Here is a 10182-nt window from a genome sequence, read left to right on the forward strand (position 1 = left end):
ATTTTGGAGGAATCACCCCCAGCTCACTAAACATAAAAGTCATGAAAGCAGAAATGCAATCGCCTGCGGCCACACCACCTTGAATAAGCCTGATCTCGTCTGATCTCAGAAGCTAAGCAATGTTGGGCTTGGTTAGTACTTGGATGGGAGACCACCTGGGAATATCAAGTGCAGCAGGCATTACATTTTTGTAATTACATTTTACAATTGAAATGTGTGGAGGACAAAAGGAAATTTTGGAGGAATCACCCCCAGCTCACTAAACATAAAAGTCATGAAAGCAGAAATGCAATCGCCTGCGGCCACACCACCTTGAATTAGCCTGATCTCGTCTGATCTCAGAAGCTAAGCAATGTTGGGCTTGGTTAGTACTTGGATGGGAGACCACCTGGGAATATCAAGTGCTGCAGGCATTACATTTTTGTAATTACATTTTACAATTGAAATGTGTGGAGGACAAAAGGAAATTTTGGAGGAATCACCCCCAGCTCACTAAACATAAAAGTCATGAAAGCAGAAATGCAATCGCCTGCGGCCACACCACCTTGAATAACCCTGATCTCGTCTGATCTCAGAAGCTAAGCAATGTTGGGCTTGGTTAGTACTTGGATGGGAGACCACCTGGGAATATCAAGTGCTGCAGGCATTACATTTTACAATTGAAATGTGTGGAGGACAAAAGGAAATTTTGGAGGAATCACCCCCAGCTCACTAAACATAAAAGTCATGAAAGCAGAAATGCAATCGCCTGCAGCCACACCACCTTGAATAAGCCTGATCTCGTCTGATCTCAGAAGCTAAGCAATGTTGGGCTTGGTTAGTACTTGGATGGGAGACCACCTGGGAATATCAAGTGCTGCAGGCATTACATTTTACAATTGAAATGTGTGGAGGACAAAAGGAAATTTTGGAGGAATCACCCCCAGCTCACTAAACATAAAAGTCATGAAAGCAGAAATGCAATCGCCTGCGGCCACACCACCTTGAATAAGCCTGATCTCGTCTGATCTCAGAAGCTAAGCAATGTTGGGCTTGGTTAGTACTTGGATGGGAGACCACCTGGGAATATCAAGTGCTGCAGGCATTACATTTTTGTAATTACATTTTACAATTGAAATGTGTGGAGGACAAAAGGAAATTTTGGAGGAATCACCCCCAGCTCACTAAACATAAAAGTCATGAAAGCAGAAATGCAATCGCCTGCGGCCACACCACCTTGAATAAGCCTGATCTCGTCTGATCTCAGAAGCTAAGCAATGTTGGGCTTGGTTAGTACTTGGATGGGAGACCACCTGGGAATATCAAGTGCTGCAGGCATTACATTTTACAATTGAAATGTGTGGAGGACAAAAGGAAATTTTGGAGGAATCACCCCCAGCTCACTAAACATAAAAGTCATGAAAGCAGAAATGCAATCGCCTGCGGCCACACCACCTTGAATAAGCCTGATCTCGTCTGATCTCAGAAGCTAAGCAATGTTGGGCTTGGTTAGTACTTGGATGGGAGACCACCTGGGAATATCAAGTGCTGCAGGCATTACATTTTTGTAATTACATTTTACAATTGAAATGTGTGGAGGACAAAAGGAAATTTTGGAGGAATCACCCCCAGCTCACTATACATAAAAGTCATGAAAGCAGAAATGCAATCGCCTGCGGCCACACCACCTTGAATAAGCCTGATCTCGTCTGATCTCAGAAGCTAAGCAATGTTGGGCTTGGTTAGTACTTGGATGGGAGACCACCTGGGAATATCAAGTGCTGCAGGCATTACATTTTTGTAATTACATTTTACAATTGAAATGTGTGGAGGACAAAAGGAAATTTTGGAGGAATCACCCCCAGCTCACTAAACATAAAAGTCATGAAAGCAGAAATGCAATCGCCTGCGGCCACACCACCTTGAATAAGCCTGATCTCGTCTGATCTCAGAAGCTAAGCAATGTTGGGCTTGGTTAGTACTTGGATGGGAGACCACCTGGGAATATCAAGTGCTGCAGGCATTACATTTTACAATAGAAATGTGTGGAGGACAAAAGGAAATTTTGGAGGAATCACCCCCAGCTCACTAAACATAAAAGTCATGAAAGCAGAAATGCAATCGCCTGCGGCCACACCACCTTGAATAAGCCTGATCTCGTCTGATCTCAGAAGCTAAGCAATGTTGGGCTTGGTTAGTACTTGGATGGGAGACCACCTGGGAATATCAAGTGCTGCAGGCATTACATTTTACAATTGAAATGTGTGGAGGACAAAAGGAAATTTTGGAGGAATCACCCCCAGCTCACTAAACATAAAAGTCATGAAAGCAGAAATGCAATCGCCTGCGGCCACACCACCTTGAATAAGCCTGATCTCGTCTGATCTCAGAAGCTAAGCAATGTTGGGCTTGGTTAGTACTTGGATGGGAGACCACCTGGGAATATCAAGTGCTGCAGGCATTACATTTTTGTAATTACATTTTACAATTGAAATGTGTGGAGGACAAAAGGAAATTTTGGAGGAATCACCCCCAGCTCACTAAACATAAAAGTCATGAAAGCAGAAATGCAATCGCCTGCGGCCACACCACCTTGAATAAGCCTGATCTCGTCTGATCTCAGAAGCTAAGCAATGTTGGGCTTGGTTAGTACTTGGATGGGAGACCACCTGGGAATATCAAGTGCTGCAGGCATTACATTTTACAATTGAAATGTGTGGAGGACAAAAGGAAATTTTTGGAGGAATCACCCCCAGCTCACTAAACATAAAAGTCATGAAAGCAGAAATGCAATCGCCTGCGGCCACACCACCTTGAATAAGCCTGATCTCGTCTGATCTCAGAAGCTAAGCAATGTTGGGCTTGGTTAGTACTTGGATGGGAGACCACCTGGGAATATCAAGTGCTGCAGGCATTACATTTTACAATTGAAATGTGTGGAGGACAAAAGGAAATTTTGGAGGAATCACCCCCAGCTCACTAAACATAAAAGTCATGAAAGCAGAAATGCAATCGCCTGCGGCCACACCACCTTGAATAAGCCTGATCTCGTCTGATCTCAGAAGCTAAGCAATGTTGGTCTTGGTTAGTACTTGGATGGGAGACCACCTGGGAATATCAAGTGCTGCAGGCATTACATTTTACAATTGAAATGTGTGGAGGACAAAAGGAAATTTTGGAGGAATCACCCCCAGCTCACTAAACATAAAAGTCATGAAAGCAGAAATGCAATCGCCTGCGGCCACACCACCTTGAATAAGCCTGATCTCGTCTGATCTCAGAAGCTAAGCAATGTTGGGCTTGGTTAGTACTTGGATGGGAGACCACCTGGGAATATCAAGTGCTGCAGGCATTACATTTTTGTAATTACATTTTACAATTAAAATGTGTGGAGGACAAAAGGAAATTTTGGAGGAATCACCCCCAGCTCACTAAACATAAAAGTCATGAAAGCAGAAATGCAATCGCCTGCGGCCACACCACCTTGAATAAGCCTGATCTCGTCTGATCTCAGAAGCTAAGCAATGTTGGGCTTGGTTAGTACTTGGATGGGAGACCACCTGGGAATATCAAGTGCAGCAGGCATTACATTTTTGTAATTACATTTTACAATTGAAATGTGTGGAGGACAAAAGGAAATTTTGGAGGAATCACCCCCAGCTCACTAAACATAAAAGTCATGAAAGCAGAAATGCAATCGCCTGCGGCCACACCACCTTGAATTAGCCTGATCTCGTCTGATCTCAGAAGCTAAGCAATGTTGGGCTTGGTTAGTACTTGGATGGGAGACCACCTGGGAATATCAAGTGCTGCAGGCATTACATTTTTGTAATTACATTTTACAATTGAAATGTGTGGAGGACAAAAGGAAATTTTGGAGGAATCACCCCCAGCTCACTAAACATAAAAGTCATGAAAGCAGAAATGCAATCGCCTGCGGCCACACCACCTTGAATAAGCCTGATCTCGTCTGATCTCAGAAGCTAAGCAATGTTGGGCTTGGTTAGTACTTGGATGGGAGACCACCTGGGAATATCAAGTGCTGCAGGCATTACATTTTACAATTGAAATGTGTGGAGGACAAAAGGAAATTTTGGAGGAATCACCCCCAGCTCACTAAACATAAAAGTCATGAAAGCAGAAATGCAATCGCCTGCAGCCACACCACCTTGAATAAGCCTGATCTCGTCTGATCTCAGAAGCTAAGCAATGTTGGGCTTGGTTAGTACTTGGATGGGAGACCACCTGGGAATATCAAGTGCTGCAGGCATTACATTTTACAATTGAAATGTGTGGAGGACAAAAGGAAATTTTGGAGGAATCACCCCCAGCTCACTAAACATAAAAGTCATGAAAGCAGAAATGCAATCGCCTGCGGCCACACCACCTTGAATAAGCCTGATCTCGTCTGATCTCAGAAGCTAAGCAATGTTGGGCTTGGTTAGTACTTGGATGGGAGACCACCTGGGAATATCAAGTGCTGCAGGCATTACATTTTTGTAATTACATTTTACAATTGAAATGTGTGGAGGACAAAAAGAAATTTTGGAGGAATCACCCCCAGCTCACTAAACATAAAAGTCATGAAAGCAGAAATGCAATCGCCTGCGGCCACACCACCTTGAATAAGCCTGATCTCGTCTGATCTCAGAAGCTAAGCAATGTTGGGCTTGGTTAGTACTTGGATGGGAGACCACCTGGGAATATCAAGTGCTGCAGGCATTACATTTTTGTAATTACATTTTACAATTGAAATGTGTGGAGGACAAAAAGAAATTTTGGAGGAATCACCCCCAGCTCACTAAACATAAAAGTCATGAAAGCAGAAATGCAATCGCCTGCGGCCACACCACCTTGAATAAGCCTGATCTCGTCTGATCTCAGAAGCTAAGCAATGTTGGGCTTGGTTAGTACTTGGATGGGAGACCACCTGGGAATATCAAGTGCTGCAGGCATTACATTTTACAATTGAAATGTGTGGAGGACAAAAGGAAATTTTGGAGGAATCACCCCCAGCTCACTAAACATAAAAGTCATGAAAGCAGAAATGCAATCGCCTGCGGCCACACCACCTTGAATAAGCCTGATCTCGGCTGATCTCAGAAGCTAAGCAATGTTGGGCTTGGTTAGTACTTGGATGGGAGACCACCTGGGAATATCAAGTGCTGCAGGCATTACATTTTTGTAATTACATTTTACAATTGAAATGTGTGGAGGACAAAAGGAAATTTTGAAGGAATCACCCCCAGCTCACTAAACATAAAAGTCATGAAAGCAGAAATGCAATCGCCTGCGGCCACACCACCTTGAATAAGCCTGATCTCGTCTGATCTCAGAAGCTAAGCAATGTTGGGCTTGGTTAGTACTTGGATGGGAGACCACCTGGGAATATCAAGTGCTGCAGGCATTACATTTTACAATTGAAATGTGTGGAGGACAAAAGGAAATTTTGGAGGAATCACCCCCAGCTCACTAAACATAAAAGTCATGAAAGCAGAAATGCAATCGCCTGCGGCCACACCACCTTGAATAAGCCTGATCTCGTCTGATCTCAGAAGCTAAGCAACGTTGGGCTTGGTTAGTACTTGGATGGGAGACCACCTGGGAATATCAAGTGCTGCAGGCATTACATTTTTGTAATTACATTTTACAATTGAAATGTGTGGAGGACAAAAGGAAATTTTGGAGGAATCACCCCCAGCTCACTAAACATAAAAGTCATGAAAGCAGAAATGCAATCGCCTGCGGCCACACCACCTTGAATAAGCCTGATCTCGTCTGATCTCAGAAGCTAAGCAATGTTGGGCTTGGTTAGTACTTGGATGGGAGACCACGTGGGAATATCAAGTGCTGCAGGCATTACATTTTTGTAATTACATTTTACAATTGAAATGTGTGGAGGACAAAAGGAAATTTTGGAGGAATCACCCCCAGCTCACTAAACATAAAAGTCATGAAAGCAGAAATGCAATCGCCTGCGGCCACACCACCTTGAATAAGCCTGATCTCGTCTGATCTCAGAAGCTAAGCAATGTTGGGCTTGGTTAGTACTTGGATGGGAGACCACCTGGGAATATCAAGTGCTGCAGGCATTACATTTTAGTAATTACATTTTACAATTGAAATGTGTGGAGGACAAAAGGAAATTTTGGAGGAATCACCCCCAGCTCACTAAACATAAAAGTCATGAAAGCAGAAATGCAATCGCCTGCGGCCACACCACCTTGAATAAGCCTGATCTCGTCTGATCTCAGAAGCTAAGCAATGTTGGGCTTGGTTAGTACTTGGATGGGAGACCACCTGGGAATATCAAGTGCTGCAGGCATTACATTTTACAATTGAAATGTGTGGAGGACAAAAGGAAATTTTGGAGGAATCACCCCCAGCTCACTAAACATAAAAGTCATGAAAGCAGAAATGCAATCGCCTGCGGCCACACCACCTTGAATAAGCCTGATCTCGTCTGATCTCAGAAGCTAAGCAATGTTGGGCTTGGTTAGTACTTGGATGGGAGACCACCTGGGAATATCAAGTGCTGCAGGCATTACATTTTTGTAATTACATTTTACAATTGAAATGTGTGGAGGACAAAAGGAAATTTTGGAGGAATCACCCCCAGCTCACTAAACATAAAAGTCATGAAAGCAGAAATGCAATCGCCTGCGGCCACACCACCTTGAATAAGCCTGATCTCGTCTGATCTCAGAAGCTAAGCAATGTTGGGCTTGGTTAGTACTTGGATGGGAGACCACCTGGGAATATCAAGTGCTGCAGGCATTACATTTTACAATTGAAATGTGTGGAGGACAAAAGGAAATTTTGGAGGAATCACCCCCAGCTCACTAAACATAAAAGTCATGAAAGCAGAAATGCAATCGCCTGCGGCCACACCACCTTGAATAAGCCTGATCTCGTCTGATCTCAGAAGCTAAGCAATGTTGGGCTTGGTTAGTACTTGGATGGGAGACCACCTGGGAATATCAAGTGCTGCAGGCATTACATTTTTGTAATTACATTTTACAATTGAAATGTGTGGAGGACAAAAGGAAATTTTGGAGGAATCACCCCCAGCTCACTATACATAAAAGTCATGAAAGCAGAAATGCAATCGCCTGCGGCCACACCACCTTGAATAAGCCTGATCTCGTCTGATCTCAGAAGCTAAGCAATGTTGGGCTTGGTTAGTACTTGGATGGGAGACCACCTGGGAATATCAAGTGCTGCAGGCATTACATTTTTGTAATTACATTTTACAATTGAAATGTGTGGAGGACAAAAGGAAATTTTGGAGGAATCACCCCCAGCTCACTAAACATAAAAGTCATGAAAGCAGAAATGCAATCGCCTGCGGCCACACCACCTTGAATAAGCCTGATTTCGTCTGATCTCAGAAGCTAAGCAATGTTGGGCTTGGTTAGTACTTGGATGGGAGACCACCTGGGAATATCAAGTGCTGCAGGCATTACATTTTTGTAATTACATTTTACAATTGAAATGTGTGGAGGACAAAAGGAAATTTTGGAGGAATCACCCCCAGCTCACTAAACATAAAAGTCATGAAAGCAGAAATGCAATCGCCTGCGGCCACACCACCTTGAATAAGCCTGATCTCGTCTGATCTCAGAAGCTAAGCAATGTTGGGCTTGGTTAGTACTTGGATGGGAGACCACCTGGGAATATCAAGTGCTGCAGGCATTACATTTTTGTAATTACATTTTACAATTGAAATGTATGGAGGACAAAAGGAAATTTTGGAGGAATCACCCCCAGCTCACTAAACATAAAAGTCATGAAAGCAGAAATGCAATCGCCTGCGGCCACACCACCTTGAATAAGCCTGATCTCGTCTGATCTCAGAAGCTAAGCAATGTTGGGCTTGGTTAGTACTTGGATGGGAGACCACCTGGGAATATCAAGTGCTGCAGGCATTACATTTTACAATAGAAATGTGTGGAGGACAAAAGGAAATTTTGGAGGAATCACCCCCAGCTCACTAAACATAAAAGTCATGAAAGCAGAAATGCAATCGCCTGCGGCCACACCACCTTGAATAAGCCTGATCTCGTCTGATCTCAGAAGCTAAGCAATGTTGGGCTTGGTTAGTACTTGGATGGGAGACCACCTGGGAATATCAAGTGCTGCAGGCATTACATTTTACAATTGAAATGTGTGGAGGACAAAAGGAAATTTTGGAGGAATCACCCCCAGCTCACTAAACATAAAAGTCATGAAAGCAGAAATGCAATCGCCTGCGGCCACACCACCTTGAATAAGCCTGATCTCGTCTGATCTCAGAAGCTAAGCAATGTTGGGCTTGGTTAGTACTTGGATGGGAGACCACCTGGGAATATCAAGTGCTGCAGGCATTACATTTTTGTAATTACATTTTACAATTGAAATGTGTGGAGGACAAAAGGAAATTTTGGAGGAATCACCCCCAGCTCACTAAACATAAAAGTCATGAAAGCAGAAATGCAATCGCCTGCGGCCACACCACCTTGAATAAGCCTGATCTCGTCTGATCTCAGAAGCTAAGCAATGTTGGGCTTGGTTAGTACTTGGATGGGAGACCACCTGGGAATATCAAGTGCTGCAGGCATTACATTTTACAATTGAAATGTGTGGAGGACAAAAGGAAATTTTTGGAGGAATCACCCCCAGCTCACTAAACATAAAAGTCATGAAAGCAGAAATGCAATCGCCTGCGGCCACACCACCTTGAATAAGCCTGATCTCGTCTGATCTCAGAAGCTAAGCAATGTTGGGCTTGGTTAGTACTTGGATGGGAGACCACCTGGGAATATCAAGTGCTGCAGGCATTACATTTTACAATTGAAATGTGTGGAGGACAAAAGGAAATTTTGGAGGAATCACCCCCAGCTCACTAAACATAAAAGTCATGAAAGCAGAAATGCAATCGCCTGCGGCCACACCACCTTGAATAAGCCTGATCTCGTCTGATCTCAGAAGCTAAGCAATGTTGGGCTTGGTTAGTACTTGGATGGGAGACCACCTGGGAATATCAAGTGCTGCAGGCATTACATTTTACAATTGAAATGTGTGGAGGACAAAAGGAAATTTTGGAGGAATCACCCCCAGCTCACTAAACATAAAAGTCATGAAAGCAGAAATGCAATCGCCTGCGGCCACACCACCTTGAATAAGCCTGATCTCGTCTGATCTCAGAAGCTAAGCAATGTTGGGCTTGGTTAGTACTTGGATGGGAGACCACCTGGGAATATCAAGTGCTGCAGGCATTACATTTTTGTAATTACATTTTACAATTAAAATGTGTGGAGGACAAAAGGAAATTTTGGAGGAATCACCCCCAGCTCACTAAACATAAAAGTCATGAAAGCAGAAATGCAATCGCCTGCGGCCACACCACCTTGAATAAGCCTGATCTCGTCTGATCTCAGAAGCTAAGCAATGTTGGGCTTGGTTAGTACTTGGATGGGAGACCACCTGGGAATATCAAGTGCAGCAGGCATTACATTTTTGTAATTACATTTTACAATTGAAATGTGTGGAGGACAAAAGGAAATTTTGGAGGAATCACCCCCAGCTCACTAAACATAAAAGTCATGAAAGCAGAAATGCAATCGCCTGCGGCCACACCACCTTGAATTAGCCTGATCTCGTCTGATCTCAGAAGCTAAGCAATGTTGGGCTTGGTTAGTACTTGGATGGGAGACCACCTGGGAATATCAAGTGCTGCAGGCATTACATTTTTGTAATTACATTTTACAATTGAAATGTGTGGAGGACAAAAGGAAATTTTGGAGGAATCACCCCCAGCTCACTAAACATAAAAGTCATGAAAGCAGAAATGCAATCGCCTGCGGCCACACCACCTTGAATAAGCCTGATCTCGTCTGATCTCAGAAGCTAAGCAATGTTGGGCTTGGTTAGTACTTGGATGGGAGACCACCTGGGAATATCAAGTGCTGCAGGCATTACATTTTACAATTGAAATGTGTGGAGGACAAAAGGAAATTTTGGAGGAATCACCCCCAGCTCACTAAACATAAAAGTCATGAAAGCAGAAATGCAATCGCCTGCAGCCACACCACCTTGAATAAGCCTGATCTCGTCTGATCTCAGAAGCTAAGCAATGTTGGGCTTGGTTAGTACTTGGATGGGAGACCACCTGGGAATATCAAGTGCTGCAGGCATTACATTTTACAATTGAAATGTGTGGAG

General features: G+C 43.7%; 45 non-coding genes across 45 annotated transcripts; all 45 read left to right on the forward strand.

Moving 5' to 3' along the window:
* Positions 1–61: 61 nt before the first annotated feature.
* On the forward strand, positions 62–180 carry LOC131729022 (5S ribosomal RNA). Its single transcript, XR_009323022.1, has one exon. It is a non-coding gene; the product is annotated as a 5S ribosomal RNA (ribosomal RNA).
* Positions 181–294: 114 nt separating this feature from the next.
* LOC131728950 (5S ribosomal RNA) lies at positions 295–413 on the forward strand. Its single transcript, XR_009322950.1, has one exon. It is a non-coding gene; the product is annotated as a 5S ribosomal RNA (ribosomal RNA).
* A 114-nt stretch (positions 414–527) lies between these two features.
* LOC131728939 (5S ribosomal RNA) lies at positions 528–646 on the forward strand. Its single transcript, XR_009322939.1, has one exon. It is a non-coding gene; the product is annotated as a 5S ribosomal RNA (ribosomal RNA).
* A 100-nt stretch (positions 647–746) lies between these two features.
* On the forward strand, positions 747–865 carry LOC131728907 (5S ribosomal RNA). Its single transcript, XR_009322907.1, has one exon. It is a non-coding gene; the product is annotated as a 5S ribosomal RNA (ribosomal RNA).
* A 100-nt stretch (positions 866–965) lies between these two features.
* Positions 966–1084, forward strand: LOC131729452 (5S ribosomal RNA). Its single transcript, XR_009323404.1, has one exon. It is a non-coding gene; the product is annotated as a 5S ribosomal RNA (ribosomal RNA).
* A 114-nt stretch (positions 1085–1198) lies between these two features.
* Positions 1199–1317, forward strand: LOC131729453 (5S ribosomal RNA). The gene has a single exon (XR_009323405.1). It is a non-coding gene; the product is annotated as a 5S ribosomal RNA (ribosomal RNA).
* Positions 1318–1417: 100 nt separating this feature from the next.
* On the forward strand, positions 1418–1536 carry LOC131729455 (5S ribosomal RNA). The gene has a single exon (XR_009323407.1). It is a non-coding gene; the product is annotated as a 5S ribosomal RNA (ribosomal RNA).
* A 114-nt stretch (positions 1537–1650) lies between these two features.
* On the forward strand, positions 1651–1769 carry LOC131729456 (5S ribosomal RNA). The gene has a single exon (XR_009323408.1). It is a non-coding gene; the product is annotated as a 5S ribosomal RNA (ribosomal RNA).
* Positions 1770–1883: 114 nt separating this feature from the next.
* On the forward strand, positions 1884–2002 carry LOC131729457 (5S ribosomal RNA). The gene has a single exon (XR_009323409.1). It is a non-coding gene; the product is annotated as a 5S ribosomal RNA (ribosomal RNA).
* Positions 2003–2102: 100 nt separating this feature from the next.
* On the forward strand, positions 2103–2221 carry LOC131729458 (5S ribosomal RNA). The gene has a single exon (XR_009323410.1). It is a non-coding gene; the product is annotated as a 5S ribosomal RNA (ribosomal RNA).
* Positions 2222–2321: 100 nt separating this feature from the next.
* On the forward strand, positions 2322–2440 carry LOC131729459 (5S ribosomal RNA). Its single transcript, XR_009323411.1, has one exon. It is a non-coding gene; the product is annotated as a 5S ribosomal RNA (ribosomal RNA).
* Positions 2441–2554: 114 nt separating this feature from the next.
* On the forward strand, positions 2555–2673 carry LOC131729460 (5S ribosomal RNA). Its single transcript, XR_009323412.1, has one exon. It is a non-coding gene; the product is annotated as a 5S ribosomal RNA (ribosomal RNA).
* Positions 2674–2774: 101 nt separating this feature from the next.
* On the forward strand, positions 2775–2893 carry LOC131729461 (5S ribosomal RNA). The gene has a single exon (XR_009323413.1). It is a non-coding gene; the product is annotated as a 5S ribosomal RNA (ribosomal RNA).
* A 100-nt stretch (positions 2894–2993) lies between these two features.
* Positions 2994–3112, forward strand: LOC131728998 (5S ribosomal RNA). The gene has a single exon (XR_009322998.1). It is a non-coding gene; the product is annotated as a 5S ribosomal RNA (ribosomal RNA).
* Positions 3113–3212: 100 nt separating this feature from the next.
* LOC131729462 (5S ribosomal RNA) lies at positions 3213–3331 on the forward strand. The gene has a single exon (XR_009323414.1). It is a non-coding gene; the product is annotated as a 5S ribosomal RNA (ribosomal RNA).
* A 114-nt stretch (positions 3332–3445) lies between these two features.
* LOC131729023 (5S ribosomal RNA) lies at positions 3446–3564 on the forward strand. The gene has a single exon (XR_009323023.1). It is a non-coding gene; the product is annotated as a 5S ribosomal RNA (ribosomal RNA).
* Positions 3565–3678: 114 nt separating this feature from the next.
* On the forward strand, positions 3679–3797 carry LOC131728951 (5S ribosomal RNA). The gene has a single exon (XR_009322951.1). It is a non-coding gene; the product is annotated as a 5S ribosomal RNA (ribosomal RNA).
* Positions 3798–3911: 114 nt separating this feature from the next.
* LOC131729463 (5S ribosomal RNA) lies at positions 3912–4030 on the forward strand. Its single transcript, XR_009323415.1, has one exon. It is a non-coding gene; the product is annotated as a 5S ribosomal RNA (ribosomal RNA).
* Positions 4031–4130: 100 nt separating this feature from the next.
* LOC131728908 (5S ribosomal RNA) lies at positions 4131–4249 on the forward strand. The gene has a single exon (XR_009322908.1). It is a non-coding gene; the product is annotated as a 5S ribosomal RNA (ribosomal RNA).
* A 100-nt stretch (positions 4250–4349) lies between these two features.
* LOC131729464 (5S ribosomal RNA) lies at positions 4350–4468 on the forward strand. Its single transcript, XR_009323416.1, has one exon. It is a non-coding gene; the product is annotated as a 5S ribosomal RNA (ribosomal RNA).
* A 114-nt stretch (positions 4469–4582) lies between these two features.
* Positions 4583–4701, forward strand: LOC131729466 (5S ribosomal RNA). The gene has a single exon (XR_009323418.1). It is a non-coding gene; the product is annotated as a 5S ribosomal RNA (ribosomal RNA).
* Positions 4702–4815: 114 nt separating this feature from the next.
* LOC131729467 (5S ribosomal RNA) lies at positions 4816–4934 on the forward strand. Its single transcript, XR_009323419.1, has one exon. It is a non-coding gene; the product is annotated as a 5S ribosomal RNA (ribosomal RNA).
* Positions 4935–5034: 100 nt separating this feature from the next.
* Positions 5035–5153, forward strand: LOC131729030 (5S ribosomal RNA). The gene has a single exon (XR_009323030.1). It is a non-coding gene; the product is annotated as a 5S ribosomal RNA (ribosomal RNA).
* A 114-nt stretch (positions 5154–5267) lies between these two features.
* Positions 5268–5386, forward strand: LOC131729468 (5S ribosomal RNA). The gene has a single exon (XR_009323420.1). It is a non-coding gene; the product is annotated as a 5S ribosomal RNA (ribosomal RNA).
* Positions 5387–5486: 100 nt separating this feature from the next.
* LOC131728913 (5S ribosomal RNA) lies at positions 5487–5605 on the forward strand. Its single transcript, XR_009322913.1, has one exon. It is a non-coding gene; the product is annotated as a 5S ribosomal RNA (ribosomal RNA).
* A 114-nt stretch (positions 5606–5719) lies between these two features.
* Positions 5720–5838, forward strand: LOC131728926 (5S ribosomal RNA). The gene has a single exon (XR_009322926.1). It is a non-coding gene; the product is annotated as a 5S ribosomal RNA (ribosomal RNA).
* A 114-nt stretch (positions 5839–5952) lies between these two features.
* LOC131729469 (5S ribosomal RNA) lies at positions 5953–6071 on the forward strand. Its single transcript, XR_009323421.1, has one exon. It is a non-coding gene; the product is annotated as a 5S ribosomal RNA (ribosomal RNA).
* A 114-nt stretch (positions 6072–6185) lies between these two features.
* On the forward strand, positions 6186–6304 carry LOC131729470 (5S ribosomal RNA). Its single transcript, XR_009323422.1, has one exon. It is a non-coding gene; the product is annotated as a 5S ribosomal RNA (ribosomal RNA).
* Positions 6305–6404: 100 nt separating this feature from the next.
* On the forward strand, positions 6405–6523 carry LOC131729471 (5S ribosomal RNA). Its single transcript, XR_009323423.1, has one exon. It is a non-coding gene; the product is annotated as a 5S ribosomal RNA (ribosomal RNA).
* Positions 6524–6637: 114 nt separating this feature from the next.
* Positions 6638–6756, forward strand: LOC131729472 (5S ribosomal RNA). Its single transcript, XR_009323424.1, has one exon. It is a non-coding gene; the product is annotated as a 5S ribosomal RNA (ribosomal RNA).
* Positions 6757–6856: 100 nt separating this feature from the next.
* Positions 6857–6975, forward strand: LOC131729473 (5S ribosomal RNA). Its single transcript, XR_009323425.1, has one exon. It is a non-coding gene; the product is annotated as a 5S ribosomal RNA (ribosomal RNA).
* A 114-nt stretch (positions 6976–7089) lies between these two features.
* LOC131729474 (5S ribosomal RNA) lies at positions 7090–7208 on the forward strand. Its single transcript, XR_009323426.1, has one exon. It is a non-coding gene; the product is annotated as a 5S ribosomal RNA (ribosomal RNA).
* Positions 7209–7322: 114 nt separating this feature from the next.
* Positions 7323–7441, forward strand: LOC131728971 (5S ribosomal RNA). The gene has a single exon (XR_009322971.1). It is a non-coding gene; the product is annotated as a 5S ribosomal RNA (ribosomal RNA).
* A 114-nt stretch (positions 7442–7555) lies between these two features.
* LOC131729475 (5S ribosomal RNA) lies at positions 7556–7674 on the forward strand. The gene has a single exon (XR_009323427.1). It is a non-coding gene; the product is annotated as a 5S ribosomal RNA (ribosomal RNA).
* A 114-nt stretch (positions 7675–7788) lies between these two features.
* On the forward strand, positions 7789–7907 carry LOC131729477 (5S ribosomal RNA). Its single transcript, XR_009323429.1, has one exon. It is a non-coding gene; the product is annotated as a 5S ribosomal RNA (ribosomal RNA).
* Positions 7908–8007: 100 nt separating this feature from the next.
* LOC131729478 (5S ribosomal RNA) lies at positions 8008–8126 on the forward strand. Its single transcript, XR_009323430.1, has one exon. It is a non-coding gene; the product is annotated as a 5S ribosomal RNA (ribosomal RNA).
* Positions 8127–8226: 100 nt separating this feature from the next.
* LOC131729479 (5S ribosomal RNA) lies at positions 8227–8345 on the forward strand. The gene has a single exon (XR_009323431.1). It is a non-coding gene; the product is annotated as a 5S ribosomal RNA (ribosomal RNA).
* Positions 8346–8459: 114 nt separating this feature from the next.
* LOC131729480 (5S ribosomal RNA) lies at positions 8460–8578 on the forward strand. Its single transcript, XR_009323432.1, has one exon. It is a non-coding gene; the product is annotated as a 5S ribosomal RNA (ribosomal RNA).
* Positions 8579–8679: 101 nt separating this feature from the next.
* On the forward strand, positions 8680–8798 carry LOC131729481 (5S ribosomal RNA). Its single transcript, XR_009323433.1, has one exon. It is a non-coding gene; the product is annotated as a 5S ribosomal RNA (ribosomal RNA).
* Positions 8799–8898: 100 nt separating this feature from the next.
* Positions 8899–9017, forward strand: LOC131729482 (5S ribosomal RNA). Its single transcript, XR_009323434.1, has one exon. It is a non-coding gene; the product is annotated as a 5S ribosomal RNA (ribosomal RNA).
* A 100-nt stretch (positions 9018–9117) lies between these two features.
* Positions 9118–9236, forward strand: LOC131729483 (5S ribosomal RNA). The gene has a single exon (XR_009323435.1). It is a non-coding gene; the product is annotated as a 5S ribosomal RNA (ribosomal RNA).
* A 114-nt stretch (positions 9237–9350) lies between these two features.
* On the forward strand, positions 9351–9469 carry LOC131729024 (5S ribosomal RNA). The gene has a single exon (XR_009323024.1). It is a non-coding gene; the product is annotated as a 5S ribosomal RNA (ribosomal RNA).
* Positions 9470–9583: 114 nt separating this feature from the next.
* Positions 9584–9702, forward strand: LOC131728952 (5S ribosomal RNA). Its single transcript, XR_009322952.1, has one exon. It is a non-coding gene; the product is annotated as a 5S ribosomal RNA (ribosomal RNA).
* Positions 9703–9816: 114 nt separating this feature from the next.
* On the forward strand, positions 9817–9935 carry LOC131729484 (5S ribosomal RNA). Its single transcript, XR_009323436.1, has one exon. It is a non-coding gene; the product is annotated as a 5S ribosomal RNA (ribosomal RNA).
* Positions 9936–10035: 100 nt separating this feature from the next.
* On the forward strand, positions 10036–10154 carry LOC131728909 (5S ribosomal RNA). The gene has a single exon (XR_009322909.1). It is a non-coding gene; the product is annotated as a 5S ribosomal RNA (ribosomal RNA).
* The last annotated feature ends 28 nt before the right edge of the window (positions 10155–10182 follow it).

This window comes from Acipenser ruthenus, unplaced genomic scaffold, assembly GCF_902713425.1.
Source record: "Acipenser ruthenus unplaced genomic scaffold, fAciRut3.2 maternal haplotype, whole genome shotgun sequence".
Lineage (NCBI taxonomy): Eukaryota > Metazoa > Chordata > Actinopteri > Acipenseriformes > Acipenseridae > Acipenser > Acipenser ruthenus.